We start from the raw sequence: 16,861 nt of genomic DNA, 5'->3' as shown, positions 1-16,861 counted from the left end.
AAAATAAGTAAAATGAAACAAAACAATATCATAAAATTTAGCATTGATTAAAAACAATGAGATAAAAGTAGTGATAAATCTAACCTATTATTTAAAACACCTACCTATTTGCACAATTTGAAAGCAAGTTCTTCAGTAAAAAGAATGGACCTATTTCTATGAATAAATATTTGGCTTGATGTTAGTTTAAGACCAATTGTTTTTTACTTTTGGTGTTTATCAGAACTAGGGATCTCAACTTACTAGTAAACATATTTAGAAAAGTTAAAAGATATAGTTACTCCTCAAAATTGGTGACTTCTGCCCAGCAGGGAGCTAAGTGTAACACTCCTGTGGGCCCAGGAGGGAGAGGAGAACAAGATATAGTGAACCCCAGAAGTCTCCAGCACGAAGTCCTGTCATTATCTGGCCTCACCTCTTGACACCTTCCATGCAGAATTGAAGGGTTTCATTCGGGAAACCCAGCTGATTTTAAATAGCTACCATGAGTTTCCTCCAGAGTTGGTATAAGTGTTTCCACAACTGGCCTCTTCCTGTTGGAAGGAAGGCCTGAATGGGCAGCTGAGTGCAGGCGTGGGCAGGGGGCCCAGGCAAACAGCCCCAAGTCCCTCTGTGTCCACTGGGAGATGGACGATACAGAGAAAAATTAAGTCAGAGAGGATGGATCCAGAGATGTAATATTTGTCAAGTAGAACTTCCAGAAGGGGGAAAAATAGAGAATGTCAAACAAAAAATGGAGAGAATGTCCTTGAGCTGAAGACTCAAGTCTTTAGGTTGAAAGAGCCACCTGAAACAATTTTCACATACACACACACACACACACACACCTCTACCTATTCTGGTGAAAGTTCTTGATTCAAAGAATAAGGAGGGAAGGAATGAACAGGTATCGAGCTTTTCATCTATGACACAGGTTGCTAGAAATGATGCTAGAATAATACCTTCAAAATTCAAGAGAGAATGACTTCAAATCTGAAATTTGAAAACCAGTCGAAACACCTCATGTATGAGAGCAAAACGATTTTTTTGGACATGCTAACACTCAAAAAGTTGAGTGTACATTCTTTTGGGAAAAAAAGAAATTAGTAGAGCAAAAGTGAAAAATCTAGAAAGAAGAAGACATTGACTATAAGAAACAGTGGAACTGTGATGAAGAGAAACCTCAGTGTCAGCAATCAGCTCAAATTATAACAAAGTTAGAAGAGTTCTTGAAGAATATCTTTAAGAAGAATTATACAAACTGTATGATTCATAACCCAGAATTATACACTGGTGAGTTGAAATTATATATCTCTTCTGACCAATAAAAAGACAAATAGAAATTCTGAGAAAATTTAAAGTTGTACAAGAAAGTTAGAACTATGAATAAACTTAAAATTTGATGTGATTTTTCAGAGTCCTATATGAAATGGAAGAAATGGTACCAAGTTTCAGCAGCCCCTTCAGGAAGGTGTTACTGATCACCCCGGCTGAACTCATTCGCTCTGCTTTCATTCATTGATTCATTCAACAGCGATTTATTGACTGTTCTCTGAACTCATTCTCTGCATTCACCAACTCATTCATTAATTTGTCCAAATATTTACTGAACATCTACTAAGCACTGGGACTTGTGCCTGGCACTGAGGATGGAAGATGACAAGAAGACATCGTCCTTATCTTTTTATGGAGTTTACTATCTAGCTCTTTTTTTACTCTGATTCAGATGGCACCATAGACCTTGTAAATTTGTTATTTTTACATCTTATCTTTTCCTGGATCGAAGAGTTGAAATCTTATTTATATTTGCATTTACCCAAAAGTAACCTGCACAAAATTTTTCCACAGGGGAGCTCCATAAATAGTTGTTTATTATTATTATTAATAGCTGTTATATCTATCAAAGTTACAAATACACATGCTATTTGACATGGCAATTCATTTCCACATCTAGAGATTTATCCTACAGATACATCTGCACGTGTGCAAAATGATTTATACAAAAGTTATTCGTTGTGGCGTTGTTTTTAATAGAAAAAAATTTTTAAATAACCTAATGTCCACCAAGAAGAAACTGATTAAGTAAATTATAAAACAGACATTGAGTGGGATACTTTTCAGCTGTAAAATATATAATTAGGAATCTTTTTATATATCTTTGATATGAAATAACCACCAAGGCATTAAAGCTATTTATTCATCCAATGGATAACTACATGTCAGGTACCAGGTACCAGACGTGTAACAGGAATACGGTGGTGGGCAAGGTAAAGACTCCTTTTGTGGAATTTACATTCTACTTGAGGAGACAGAACAGTTTGAATGAAAATAACGAGATTCTGATTAGATTCGTGGTATGTATTAACCCTCGGTTGGCTAAGTAAACACCCATTCCCAGCTTTCTCCCCTGCCTTCCACCACAGTAGAGACTGGAAGAGCTGGGTGCTTGCTTCCTCCGCTTGCTGGCATCTAGGCTAGCCACATGACGTGGTTCTGGCCAATGCAACATAAATGGAAGTCTACTGGGGGACTTCTGGAAAATCATTTGGTTTTTTGATTGAAAAATTTTAAAAAGAGCAGGTATATTTAGCACCATCGCCTTCTCCCTTCTTCCCTGACTTGAATGTGATGTGCAGAGTTAGAGCAGCCGTCTCTGCCAAGATCTCTTCAATGAAAAAAATAAATAAGGTTCAGACGAGGATACATAGTATTCTACCATTGTCATGATAGAAAAGGTAAAATGTAATTGTTTGTGTGCACATAGAATTTCCCTAGAAAGATACATAGGAAACTGGCCACTTGCTGGTTGCCTCTGGGAAGGCATCTCCAGGGCTGGGGTCTGCGGGGGAAGGGAGATTTCACTGAATACTTCTCTATCACTTGAGACGTGTACAATATGCTATCTTTTAACAAACATAAAAGCTCTGTATAATAATAAATTGTTTAAGTAAATGGATGACACAAACAGGGGCGCCAAGAGAAGAGCAGATGTGGAAAGAGTTGGGGCAGAGCTAAATTATTGTTTTGAACCCAAAAGAATCCTGAAGGGAGCTGATGGAGGTGCATGGGGTGGTGGAAAATACACCAGCTGGAGGCCTGATGCCTGGGCTCCTCCCTGGATCCCACCACCTACTAGCCTCAGTGTTCTTGTCCACGTCAATACCTGTCCTGCTTGGCTGACGACAGTCATAGGAGAGTATTCTATGGAAGCAAAAATGCCAGCAAAACATCAGTTATTATTAATTTCTTGTTTTACTTTCATACAGTGCCACCATGACCCTTGAACTCTGATTCGGTGGCATTGCCAATGTTCTTGGGATCTGTAGCAGTTTCTCTACCCACTGCACCTGTATACAAACTGTATGATTCGTAACCCAGAATTATATCCTGGTGCGTTGAAATTATATATCTCTCTGACCAATAAAAAGACAAATAGAAATTCTGAGAAAATTTAAAGTTGTACAAGAAAGTTAGAACTATGAATAAACTTAAAATTTGATGTGATTTTTCAGAGTCCTATATGAAATGGAAGAAATGGATGAGGAAAAAAGTATCTTCCTCCATATGAGGGTAGTGGTAAGATGTGAATTGTTTTCTATCTTAGGTTTCACTGTGGAACAGCGAGTTCATTGATAAGAAACCATCAACGTTTATTGCTGAGTACAGACTCTTTATGTTGAGTCTCAACATCTTAGGCCATTGTATGAAGTGTCCTGGGTCTGTATCAGGGGCTTACTCCTCTGTTGTATGGCTCTATTCAAAAATCAGCAGTTAAGAAACACGATAACGTAAGAGCTTTTCGTTGGGATTTTAAACTTCCACCAGCCTACCAAATAACTGTTGTGCGCTTTTGAGGTCCTTAGAAGACAAAGAGGATGCGCAGCGTATGCTTCTGTGTTGAGATAGCCCGTTTCCACTGCCAGGAAGGACTAAGAGATGCTCTCAGCCATCTTTCTTTCATGTGGTCCCAGCAAAGCCACAAGCCCTGTAGTATTTTCCCAATGTCTGCCACGCATGGTGAACTCCCCCAGTTCTGGTTATTCAGAGCGCACATCTGGAGGATGGCTGGCCGGGAAGCTACTGGGCTTCAGAGCAGTTGAACCCAGGACCTAGCATGCTCCCTTCACTGCGGTGTGAGTTCCTTTTGGGCTAGGAGTGAGTCACTACGCCCACGGTGCCTAGCGTCCCTGCGCGTCCAGTGTGTGCCCAGGAAGTGTATGTTGAATGAATGTCTCTAATCAGTGGAGCTCTCTGGCCATAATGAAAGTGAGCAGCAGTGACATAAGAATCCACTTCCCCTAAGTGGCGGGGAGACGTCTGAGCAAGTCCTATAGCCTGAATTAGTGTCAATATCAGGAAACAAAATACTGAGTAAAAATCAGTGTGCCAACTCTTTCTGATTTTTGTTAGCCAATCACTGTTTACTTACTTTTTGTTAAATACCATTTTATTCCAGATAGAAAAGCCTATGAGACTCAGATTCTCTTTTTAAGCTTGCTTTTGTTTTCCCATCGAGTCGATTTAATTATGAAGATTTTTTTAAAGGTTATTATACATTTATGAATTCCAGTTATCAAAAAAACTAAAATATTTCAGGACCTTAGAAAACACACAATTTGAGTGATTTTTTTTATTGTTCCTCTTGACTACCTATTTTCAGCTTGTGAAAATTAGGAAAGGATGCTATCACGTTGTTCTTTCATCTCAATACTCCTTTTATTTTGACGTACCTTTCTGATAGCTTAAGTACACCTTGTCCTTCTATTCCTTCAAACTTTTTAAGCATTGAGTGTATACGGTACTCGAGTTTCTACTCATCTTTATTTTGCATGAAAGGACTTTGGGAAGCAATTTTGGTAGTTTTTAAACCTATAGGTTTGCTTTTTTTTTTTTTTTTTTTTGAGGAAGATTGTCCCTGAGCTAACATCGGTGCCAATTTTCCTCTACTTTTTTGTGAGACACCGCCACAGCATGGCCTGATGACGGTGCGTAGGTCCACACCCGGGATCTGAACTGCAAACCGAGGGCCACTGAAGTGGAGCACACAAACTTAACCACTATGCCACCAGGCTGGCCCTACAGGTTTACTTCTGAGTTTTTGAGATACCTTTTAAGAGAATCTGATTCTTGGAACTGCAAGGAACTTGAAAGGTTATCTGGTCCAATCTGATGTTGAAATATCCTCTATTGCATTCCTGCCAAGTGTTGGTCCAGTGCTTGCACATGGCCAGTGACAGGGAACTCATCTCCTCCGTGGCAGTCCTTTGGGCTCCTGTGCTGGGCAGGCCTTCCTGTGGTTGCCATCCATGGGTGCCATTTTACATATTGGGCCGTACAGAGTGGATCTGCTTTCCCTCTACGTGAGCTACCTGTAGGTATTAAGACATCTGCCCTTTCTCCTCTAAGAAGTCTCTTCTCCAGGCTAAATATTCAGGTTCCTTCAGCCCTTCTTCACGTGACAGTGTTTCTAACCTTCCATCATCCCCTCTTTCCTCTCGACTCGTTTCAGTTTACCTACAGTCCAAAATTGTATGTCATCCTTCCATACCAGAAGGGAGTGATTATTATAATGGAACAGGTTTCCTAGGATGACCTTTTAGCATCAAAACACCCCGAACAAGAGCTTTTGATCATAATGCCACTGATTAACCCGAGCCCTTTGCAGATCCTGAAAGGAACTGCCTAGGAGAGGCTGAGGGGCGGGAGCCCTGGGTCAGCGGTGTAAGGAGGGGCTTCTAGTGCCGATTCCACCAATGACCCCTTGACCCCTTGAGCAATTCACTTCCCCTCCCTGGACCGCACTTTGCTTATCTGTAAAATGACAAGGAGGGCACCACGGAACCCCAGAATTCCAAGGTTCTGCGTAAACGTTTCAGTGGTTTACAAAGGTTTGATTTTTATTTTAAACTCTCTATTTTTAAAACTGTAGTAAAAATGTGAGCAATCCAATCTATCATATATTAAAATGTTACATGCCCATTTAGCTCATTGGTGCCAACCAACATTCTGCTGCAGACCTCATACCAAAAACAGCCTTGTCAGGTTTTTATATTTTTGAACTGCATCTAAAAGTGTCTTTCATTAGGAAGGGTTTATTCGGCAGAGCTTTTTAAAAATCCAAGCCTGGGTGTGTCTATTCCTATGAAACTGTTTAGTGAGGACATAGATGCCGCCTTCAACCAATGCCAGGCAAGCCTCCAGCCACCTGCAGGGATGTGTTCTCTTGTCAAAGGCAACAGTGAGCTGTACGATCACGGGAGTGCCCGTACTAGCCTTAGTCCTTATGACGTCTAGGATGTTATTTGTCTGGCATTTATACTTGTGACAAGGAATGAGAGAGATGGTGAGTATGTCTACTTTGAAGCCAGAATTTTCCTCCATTTCCTCATACAAGCTTTAGAATCAGTCTTTGGCTGAAGAATACACTGAGTTTGCAAGTCTGGAAAATAAATTAATCTCACTTGCTAGTACCTATCTGCAGGATTTTCTCCTTATTTGCAGCTAAATTTTTAGATAAAGAAAAGTAACAGCTACTGAAGCTGGCACAGTGCTGGAACTGGAATCCCAGCCCCACCTCTTATTAGTTGAGTTGTCTTGGGCAAAAAAATGGGATTTTAAGGGCCTGACCGTAGAGCCTGTAATCTAGCCACGGTGCCCATTATCTGAGCACCACACTCACTTGCGTGCTCACAAGAGACAGGCTGGTCATTTTCAAAGTGGTCCAAAGTGACCTTTTCAAAGTGTGATGCCAGAGGCTTGACTGAGACCTCTTCTGAATCCAGCAAGACATCCAGCCCATATGTGCCTTCTGGAGCCTGAGCTAAGTGGCCACATTATGTCCTTCATCCTGTGCTCTACGATTCTCCTTAAGGAAAAGCGGGTGCGTGAGCCGTCCTGTGAACACTCCCCATCTCCCTCCTGTAAGCAGCTTCACACCACCGCCAACAGCCTGGGCAGGAGCCCTGCTTCCAGGCTGTCCTACCCCTGGAAGCATGGGCTCCTGCACCGCCAGCGAATCTGGGCAGTGCTTTGGCAATTTGACTTGGAGGATAACAAGCGGCCCCTCATCTCTGAGACTGCCGGGGTAACTTTTATGAAACGTCTTCTGTCTCAAGTCTTTACGGTTTTTGCTTTAGAGACACTCAGAATAATACATACGTATTTGACCAGACTTAGAAGGCTTGTTCCTGGCTGCTTTTCTAGGCAACCAAACCAAACGCTGAACATGCTAAAATATTCCAGGCTCCGCAGGTACGCCAGAAATAAGGCCAAATGTAATCAAAAGGAAGCAAGAAGGAAGCTATCGCTTTACAATGATGCCGATGTGCGTAGTGTTATTCATTGCGGCCTTGTTGATAACAGTAAAAGACTAGAAACAACTCACAACGCCCATCAATAGGGCGCTTGTTAAATAAACTGTGGTACCTCTTACAGTTGTAAACTATGACGCCATAAAAGAAAGAGGAAGGTCCTTTTGTAGGCAAATGAAATGATTGCCAAGGGATAACGTTAAATGAAAAACAACAATAAAAACCAAGGTGCAGAAAGGTTGGTATTGTATGCTATCATTTGTGTAAAAAAGAGGGGAAAAGAAAATATATTCATATTTGCTTGTAAATGCGTGAATACCTTTGGAGGGTATGCACAGGCAACCAGGGACACTGGTTGACTCTGGAGGGAGCTAGGTGGCTGGACCAGCAGAAAGGGGCCTTTTTGCTGAATATCCTTTTATATCTTTTACATTTTGAACCATATACATGTATTACCTGCAAAAATAAATAATTAAAGTTTTAAATAAATTGACTCTCTAGATCGACATCAGTAAGTAGGAACAAGAGGCTAATCCTGTAACAAATAGGACAAGGGGCTGGAAGATTTCACTTCTAATGATCAGCTATCAGTCACTTAGGACCAATCACTTAACAAAAAAAGAGTCACCACAGGGCCGGCCTGGTGGCGCAGCGGTTAAGTTCGCACGTTCTGCTTCTCAGTGGCCCGGGGTTCGCTGGTTCGGATCCCAGGTGTGGACATGGCACCACTCAGCAAGCCATGCTGTGGTAGGCGTCCCACGTATAAAGTAGAGGAAGATGGGCACGGATGCTAGCTCAGGGCCAGGCTTCCTCAGCAAAAAGAGGAGGATTGGCAGTGGTTAGCTCAGGGCTAATCTTCCTCAAAAGGAGAAAAAAAAGAAAAGAAAAGAGTCACTACATTTGGTGATGATAAATAAATGAAAAGTAGAAAGATATATTGGAGTATACGAGGAAGGCATTTGGTTTAAAACTAATTCGGCCTGACCTTGTTTTTCCAAAAGGGGCTGATATGGCCTGTTGAGCATGCTTTGTACATCTGCTTTAAATATTTACTATGTCCCAAAGACAAGAATGATGCCCCTAAAGACAGGGATGTAACTTCCCCCATATTAGCATTTCCTTTAGGATAAGCATCTCTCCCTAAACTAAGGATTAATTACTGACCTGCTGTGACCACCTTGCAAGCACTCACCTTGGGACCACCAACCTGCTGACCACAGATCTGCTGTGCCGGCTAAGTGTCTCGCAACTATTGTAAAAGGGACATTCCTATCATGTGTGATGTATGCTGTTTGTTCCAAGACAGTATACAACCACCCTGTACACCCTACTTCTTTGGTACCCTTCTTTCCTTGGGAAAGGAAGGCCTGAGGCTAGTCCTCAGATCTGGCTCATAATAAACTCACCTCAATTTTGATTTATAGATTGATTACGGATTATTTGCATCAACAGTGATTTACTGTAAAGAAAGCTAAAATCAGTTTTCTGCTTTGGTGAAGCCGTCACATAAACTACGTTTGTGTGGTTCTCTTCAAATTTCAGTTGCTGATAATCATTTCTTATTGTAGTTAGGCACAGCCCAGAAGTGGTCCAGGTGTAATGATGAATAGATATCTTGTGGTTTTCCTGAATATCTAATTAGTTGTGTGCCTGCGTTTCAGAAGGATTTTTACACTATTTACGCATTCAGTTGACAAATCCCTTTTTGTGTTCCACTTGCTGCGTAACGCTGTTCCCGATGTTTTAGGTTGGGCAGTGTGGGGTCAGCCTCCGGAATCAGACCTGAGTTCAAATCCAGTTCAGGCTCATAGCAGCTGTGTGATCTTGTCTCTGCCTCTCAATTTCCTCATCTGTAAAAAACGGCCACAACAAGGGGCCGGCCCCGTGGCCGAGTGGTTAAGTTCACGCGCTCTGCTTCGGGGGCCCAGGGTTCCGCTGGTTCGGATCCTGGGCGTGGACATGGCACCGCTCCTCAGGCCATGCTGAGGCGGCGTCCCACATGCCACAACTAGAAGGACCCACAACTAAAAATACACAACTATGTACTGGGGGGCTTTGGGAGAAAAAGGAAAAATAAAATCTTAAAAAAAAAAATTTTTTCCTTAGACCTACCCAGTCAGAATCACCAGGGTGGGGCTGGGGCATATGAATATAGCATGTACTTATTTCCTATGTAAGTAGGTAATACATGCTGGTGCTTAAAAACTTAAATAACATAAAGGGGCATGCAATGGAAAATAAATCTCCCTCACATTCCTTTCCTCTGGTTCCTATTCCCCTCCCAACGGGCATTCATTTTTCCCAAAGATATGTGTCGTTTTTTCCTAATCTTTTTTCTCTGTGTTCTTCAGATCAGATAATTTATATTCTTCTGTCTTCAAGTTCATTGGCTGTTTATTAATTTATTTATTGGTCATTCCATTCTGCTGTGAAGCCATCCAGTGAATGTTATATTTCAAATATTATATATTTTTAGTTCTAGAATTCAATCATTGGTTATTTTTTTTAAATAGTTCCTATTTCTCCGATGAAATTTCCTATCTGTTCATTCACTATGAACAATTTTTCTTTATATCCAGTACTTCTCCATGGTATATTTCCCCTTAACCACAAAAAAAAAATTTTTTTCCACTTCTGTGTCATTCTCAGATGAATTCCCCATCTAGAGAATGAAGAATTAGACCAAGTGACCTTTACAGAAAAAAAAAAATTATTACCATCTCTTAAAATCCTGTATTCACCTGGCAAGCAATTTTGAATTTTAGTCTTTACTGAAAAATAAATGCTGCCTTTGAAAACTGCATCATGCATCTAAACTAAATGAAAGCAGCATATACACTGCTAAGTGATTTGAGTGAGAATACATCAAAACGCACTGATTTTGCACATTTTTTAATTGGAGATGTTTCCTCTCTCCCCAGTGCCTCGTCACGTAAGATGGAGAACTTGCAGCACACGATCCTAAGGGAGCTCCTGAGCTCTCAGTGGCAACAATTAGAACAAGAACACTTTTGCCACCTGCCCCACAGTCACTAGAATAATGTCGGCCCTTGAGTCCATTAGCTAAGAGAAAGCAATTCTCTCCCGGCCACTCGCTGCACTAGGAGAAAACACATTTCCTCTGCATGAAACAAAAGGAAGCAGAACTTCTGCTAAAATGATGCCCAAGAAAATAATTTATTTTGAAATTAACTATCCCATCTTATATTAGTCATAGTCCTATAATTAACATATAGCTAGTATATATTATAGTCAGTGAAAATTGCTTTAAAGATGAAATTGGGCCAATACTAAGAAGGGCACTTGGAACAAAATAACCACTTAGTAATCTTTTTTTTTTAAATGAATGAATGCCAAAAAATTCAAAATATATGATTAAACTGGATTGTATTTCCTAATAAAAATACCAGAATCTTCCAAGAAAAGTAAAGTTTGAGGGCTTTTTTTTTTCCCTTGAAAGGCATTTTTTAAATATAAATTTTGTATTTAACAGATTTTTTAAAGAACAATTCCATACTATGGCGGAGTATGTCTGGACACAGGAGTTGTCTTTGTTCTCTATGATGAAATTATCACACGCATCAACAAGATCTGAGGATCCAATTCCTAAGAGAGGAAGGTGGTAATGGACACAGGTGGAAGTCAGGCCTTCTGCAGAAGTTTGAACAACGGCCTGATCCTGTGAGTTGTAAAAGATATTTTAAAATTAGTATTGCATAAATGAAAACTACTCTAAGATATCACCTTACACCCATTAGAATGGCAAAAATAACCAAAACAAAAAGTAACAAATGCTGGGGAGGTTGTGGAGAAAAAGGAACACTCATCCACTGCTGGTGGGAATGCAAACTGGTGCAGCCACTATGGAAGACAGTATGGAGATTTCTCAAAAAATTAAAAATAGAAATACCATATGACCCAGCCATCCCACTACTGGGTATCTATCCAAAGAACTTGAAATCAGCAATTCCAAAAGTCCCATTCACCCCTATGTTCATTGCAGCATTATTTACAATAGCCAAGACATGGAAGCAACCTAAGTGCCCATCAACAGATGATGGGATAAAAAAGATGTGGGATATATATACAATGGAACACTACTCAGCCATAAAAAAGGACAAAATCGTCCCATTCACAACAACATGGATGGACCTTGAGGGCATTATGTTAAGCGAAATAAGCCAGAGAGAGAAAGACAATCTGTATGACTCCACTCCTATGTGGAAGTTAAACATGTAGACAAAGAGAACAGGTTAGCGGTTACGAGGGGAAAGGTGGGGTGGGGGGTGGGCACAAAGGGTGAAGGGGTGCACCTACAACATGACTGACAAAGAATAATGTACAACTGGAATTTCACAAGGTTGTAAACTTTCATAATCTCAATAAAAAGTAAAAAAAAATTAGTATTGCATATTAAAAATTATGTGTTAATTATTGTTCATTGTGTTAAATGTTAATTGCAGACTTGTTAATTGCATAAAAATATGACATTTCTTAATATTCTACGTAAAAGTACAGTTCAGAATGCTAAGCATATGTTTATTGTTTATAAACACCTATCTGCTGGCATTTTTGTGGGCCAGGCAAAGTCTGATTGGGCCAAACCCAGGAAAATGTAAGTATATTTATTCTCCTTTTGCCACATTGTCATGGCCTGGTGCTCCTGATGGCTTCAATGGTTTCTGCTGCTGAATCTTGGCAGAAACCATGGGTGCTTCTCAGAAAGTGGGTGACCCTGCAGTGATCTGCGTCAGAACCCCCAAGGGGCCCTTGTTAGAGTGTGGATTCCCAAGCCCCGCCACAAACCCACTGAGTCGGAACTCAAGTTTAAGAAACGCTGCTCCCTCAGGGGTGCCTGCTCTGTCCTGCCAGTGGTCTTCCCTTGGGTTTCACTTTTCCACAGGAAACAACATAAATCTCAGATTGTCTTTGCACTCGGACAAGTTCCCTTTGTTGATCTGATACAAGAATAGCTTTTTGTGCTGCGACGGTGGCTTTGCTGAATGGATGCCTTGTATTTGAGGAGAAGAAATTTAGTGCCTCATTGCTCCCCATCACTACCGGCCCTGGTGACTCTGAGGACAAACCAGCTTGGATTTCACCCTGGAGGACTGACATTTCGCAGAGCACATAAAGCCACTTGAGAGTCAAGATGAGGCAGCGCAAAGTGTCCACTGCGCTTTTTGTGTGGTGGTTTTCTTGTCTTTGGCCATTTGTCAGGCACAGCAGCTGACGCTGCTGAACTAAATGAGGTAGGAACATTCAAGAGTCGAACCAGCTGCAAGATGCTCCCCTGGAGGGTGGAGCAAAAGCCGCTAACCCACTTCCTGCCCTTTTCACAACTCACTCCACACATGGGATTGGAGGAGAGGAAAATTTATCCTCTATCCTCTTACGTTTAGTCCCTGGGGACCTGCAAATTAAACTGACAAAGATTAGGAGGAAAAAAGGCATACAATTTTTATTGATGTTAATGTTTTTATGTGCATAGGAGCTTCACAGAAAAGAAATGAAAACTCCAAGCAGCAGCTAGACTAGGGGGCTTATACACCATTTGAACAAAGGGCAATAAATTGTGAAGAATTGACTAGACAAGGGAAAGGAGACTTGGGCTTTTAAGGGCCATAAATTGTGGGAAAGTGACTAGGAAATATATGGAGAAACTAATAGAAGGTAAGAGTTATTTTAGTAAGGTCTATTTATGCAGACTCATCTCACTGTGAGCCCAGTCTCTGGTGATGAGAGCCATCCTCCTCTTCCTGGATCAGAGGCACACCTTCCTCAAAGGAAAATTCATGCCTGGCTTTTAGGTAGACAAGGGCAGGGCAGAGAACTTTTCCTGCATCTGTTGCTTCGCAGTTACATTCAGCTCAAGATAATCCTTACACCAAAGTAGCATATTTTGGGTGGCATCTTCTGATCCCCTTCAGTATCATCAGCTCATTCAGCTGGGGAGAATCTGGAGAGGGGCCAGCACAAAAGGAGGATTGCAGGCAGTTCCTTTGAGTCCTAAGTGCAACCCGTGTGCAGACCCATTGCCCCGCGCCCTGGTGACGCCTGCTCTCCACTGCCCCAGAATTGCCGCAGACTAACTTGCAAGCGGCCCTCTGAACGCCGAGGAACCATAGGAGCGGAATTGATGCGTCCATCAGCTAGAAGAGTCCCGCAGGAAGGTAGCATCTTAGTTCAAAGGATTGACAATGAAATAGTAAGAAATTTTTGAAAGAGTTTTGTGAAATACGTGGATGAGCCATATCTTGAAACGACCCTAATACTATGAAAAATAATAAATAGGGTCCTATTTAAAATTTAAGCAAGGACCTAAATGCAAGGAAACCATTATGTCCCACTAGAGGGCGCTGTGGTAGCAATCTCGTAATGTTCATAAAACAGGCGAGCAAGAACCGACGAAGGGAGGTGGTGATTCGTTTATCAATCTGTGATGAGAACCGCTTTGAGCAGACACAAGAATCAAATACCCCTTTTACCGTAGGGGGTTTGTCTATATGACATGAAAACTACTCAGGCGGTTGTTTTTTTTTTAAAAAAAGTCAGAACGACATTTTTTTTTTTTTTAAAAAAAAGCAAGTTGACTGACTTGAACAGAACGGAGTTGCTTTCAATCAGTTGCTATGTTGTTCTGTTGCTATGTGGTCTGGTCCAGGCTACAGACCAAATCAAGGAGATCGCATTTCCTCTGCCTCAGCCTTTTGAAAAGTTTCTTACCCCTCAGAGTCCTCGTTCCAGTTGTGCCCAGAGTAACAAAGTTTGTGCGAAGGTTTAAATCAGGAAAGATAATGAGGGTTAGAGCTTTTTTTGAACTCTGAGTGCCAGGCTGGGTGCTTCGCGTGGATTCTCTCTTTAATCCCCAGGGCAGTTCTCTGAGCTACATACTATTATTATCCTCTCCATTGGATAGATGAGGAAACTGAGGCCCACGGAGGACTGAGGGCTTGCCGGTGGCACACAGCTAATCAGTGGCAGCGGTGGGATTCAAACCTGGGCAGACGGAATCTAGATCCCAAGTCTGAGCAATTTCGAGGCAATTAGTGCCAAAGACAGAACCAGAACCCGGGTCCGCTTGCTACAAATTAAAAAGTGACATTGATGTTGAAAAAGATGTGTGTGGGCAGGAAGGAGTAGAAGAAAACCTCAGAAGAGGGCTGAGGGGAAAGACACAAAATGACTGTGTTTGCAAAGAGGCGGGTTCATGCCAAGAAAGAAGAACATTCTGGGCTGAGCCGGGGTCCCCATATATGCTGTATGCACAGTGCTGGAGTGTCCAAGCCAGAGGGATTTCCCCACTGCCCCCCCAAAGTCCACAGAGCCTTGAGCCCCTGGACTGGCGGGCTTCCCAGGAGAAGCTCACAGAAGACTGCTTCTTGCTTCAGGCACAGAATAGGATAGAGAGAAGTCCATCGAAATCCCCACAGCCCTTATTCAAGTACATCCCAAAATTGTAAGAATCATTATAATTGCCACCACTTGAGTACTCAGACGTCAAGCACGGCACTCCAGCTTGTACTTGCCTTAGCTCACTGAATCCTCGTAACAACGCTGTGAGGTGAGCATCTGTCCACCATCTGGGAATCTGATGTAAGGCATGTGCGGATTATGAGCAAGAATGCACGTCCTGCACTGAAACTGGTTATCCTCACCGCCCTCCCTTATCTCTGAGCAACACAGTCGATTGTGTTAGTAACATGCAGCCCGCTTCGGAGGGAGCGTGGCAGATTGCTACTCCCCCCTCCCAACCCTACTTCCAATGGCAGTAAAGGAATAGAAAATACATATGTATAAGCCTATAAGGGAGAAAATGGGAGACAAGACGACATGGATAAGAGAATTCCACAACCATTCGGAAGACGGAGAGGATGACAGCTAATTCGGCAGAGCTGGGAATCACTTCCTGGGTCCCTGCAGACAAGTAGACCAACAAGCAGGGGGGAGCAGCCTTGTAGAACTCTAAGTCCTGAGGACTCGGAGGTACGAGGTCTGTAGAAGGTGGGAATGAGGCGTGGGACTAAAATCAGGGGCTGAATGGCCTGCACAGGGCGTGGTTGGACTCCCTTCCTCCTCCTGCTTTTGAAAGTGAGCCGGCGTCGCAGGCAGGCGGATCCCAGCCCTCTCCACACACCCATCGGCCCCCCACTCGACTCCACTGCCAGCAGATTTCAGAGGCTCTCTCTGGATAACTGAACGGCTCCAGAGAAAAGAACTCCAAAGTCTGACATTTTGGAGTCCCGCCCCAATGAAAAAGACAGTTTGCTGCCCAATCACCTTGTAGTGCATCCTTCCCAGTGACAAGTGAAGCGAGTCCCTTCCTGTCATGTTTTTCGGGAGCCAGGCTGAGACCAGAATGGGCAGCCGAGGATCACCTAATGTTTAAGGAAAGCCTCCAACTTGAAATGTAGGGACCCAGGGGCTGACCCATGGCTAGGTGGTTAGGTTCGCACGCTCTGCTTTGGCAGCCCAGGGTTTCTTGGGTTGCGATCCTGGGTGCGGACATGGCACCGCTCATCAGGCCGTGCTGAGGCGGCGTCCCACGTGCTACAACTAGAAGGACCCACAACTAAAAATACACAACTATGTACCAGGGGGCTTTGGGGAGGAGAAGAAGAGGAGGAGGAGGAGGAGGACGAGGAGGAGGGGGAGGAGGAGGGGGAGGAGGGGGAGGAGGAGGAGGAGGGGGAGGAGGGGGAGGGGGAGGAGGGGGAGGGGGAGGAGGGGGGAGGAGGAGGAGGGGGAGGGGGAGGAGGGGGGGAGGAGGAGGAGGGGGAGGGGGAGGAGGAGGAGGAGGAGGGGAAGGGGAAGAGGAAGAGGAAGAAGAAGAAAAAGAAGAAGCTTGGCAACAGATGTTAGCACAGGTGCCAATCTTAAAAAAAAAGAATGAGGGGGGCTGGCCCCGTGGCCGAGTGGTTAAGTTCGCGCGCTCCGCTGCAGGCGGCCCAGTGTTTCGTTGGTTCGAATCCTGGGCGCGGACATGACACTGCTCATCAAACCACGCTGAGGCAGCGTCCCACATGCCACAACTAGAAGGACCCACAACAAAGAATATACAACTATGTACCGGGGGGCTTTGGGGAGAAAAAGGAAAAAAATAAAATCTTTAAAAAAAAAAAAAAAAGAATGAAAGAAAGAGACCCAAACAAACAGGAAAAAAAGAATCTACAGGAATCTAGAGATGATGCAGGGAGCAGGAAAAAATGTGAAAATTAGAATCCTGTAAATAATTCTTTCAGAGAAGTAAAATAAGATGTTTTACCCATTAAGCAAGAGCTGAATGTTATTTTTAAAGGGATTAATGAGAAAACAAGAATGATACATGGAAATATTTTAAAAGGAGTGTAAGAATAAACCCCTTAAAAGAAAGTTTAGAAGATAAAATAGAACAAAAGGAGATTTAAAAAAAAATAATAATAATTGAGGAAAGAGAAGAATCCTCATTATCTTCCAGTCCAGGAAGTCCAATTTCCAACTAATAGCAATTCTACAAAGAGAGAGAACAGGGAAAAAGAGAAATGGAAGGAAGGAAATTCTAGCAAAAACAATACTGTTTCCCAGAACTGAAG

This window comes from Equus przewalskii, chromosome 10 (assembly GCF_037783145.1).
Source record: "Equus przewalskii isolate Varuska chromosome 10, EquPr2, whole genome shotgun sequence".
Classification (NCBI taxonomy): Eukaryota; Metazoa; Chordata; class Mammalia; order Perissodactyla; family Equidae; genus Equus; species Equus przewalskii.
Note: the sequence above shows the minus strand (reverse complement) of the source record.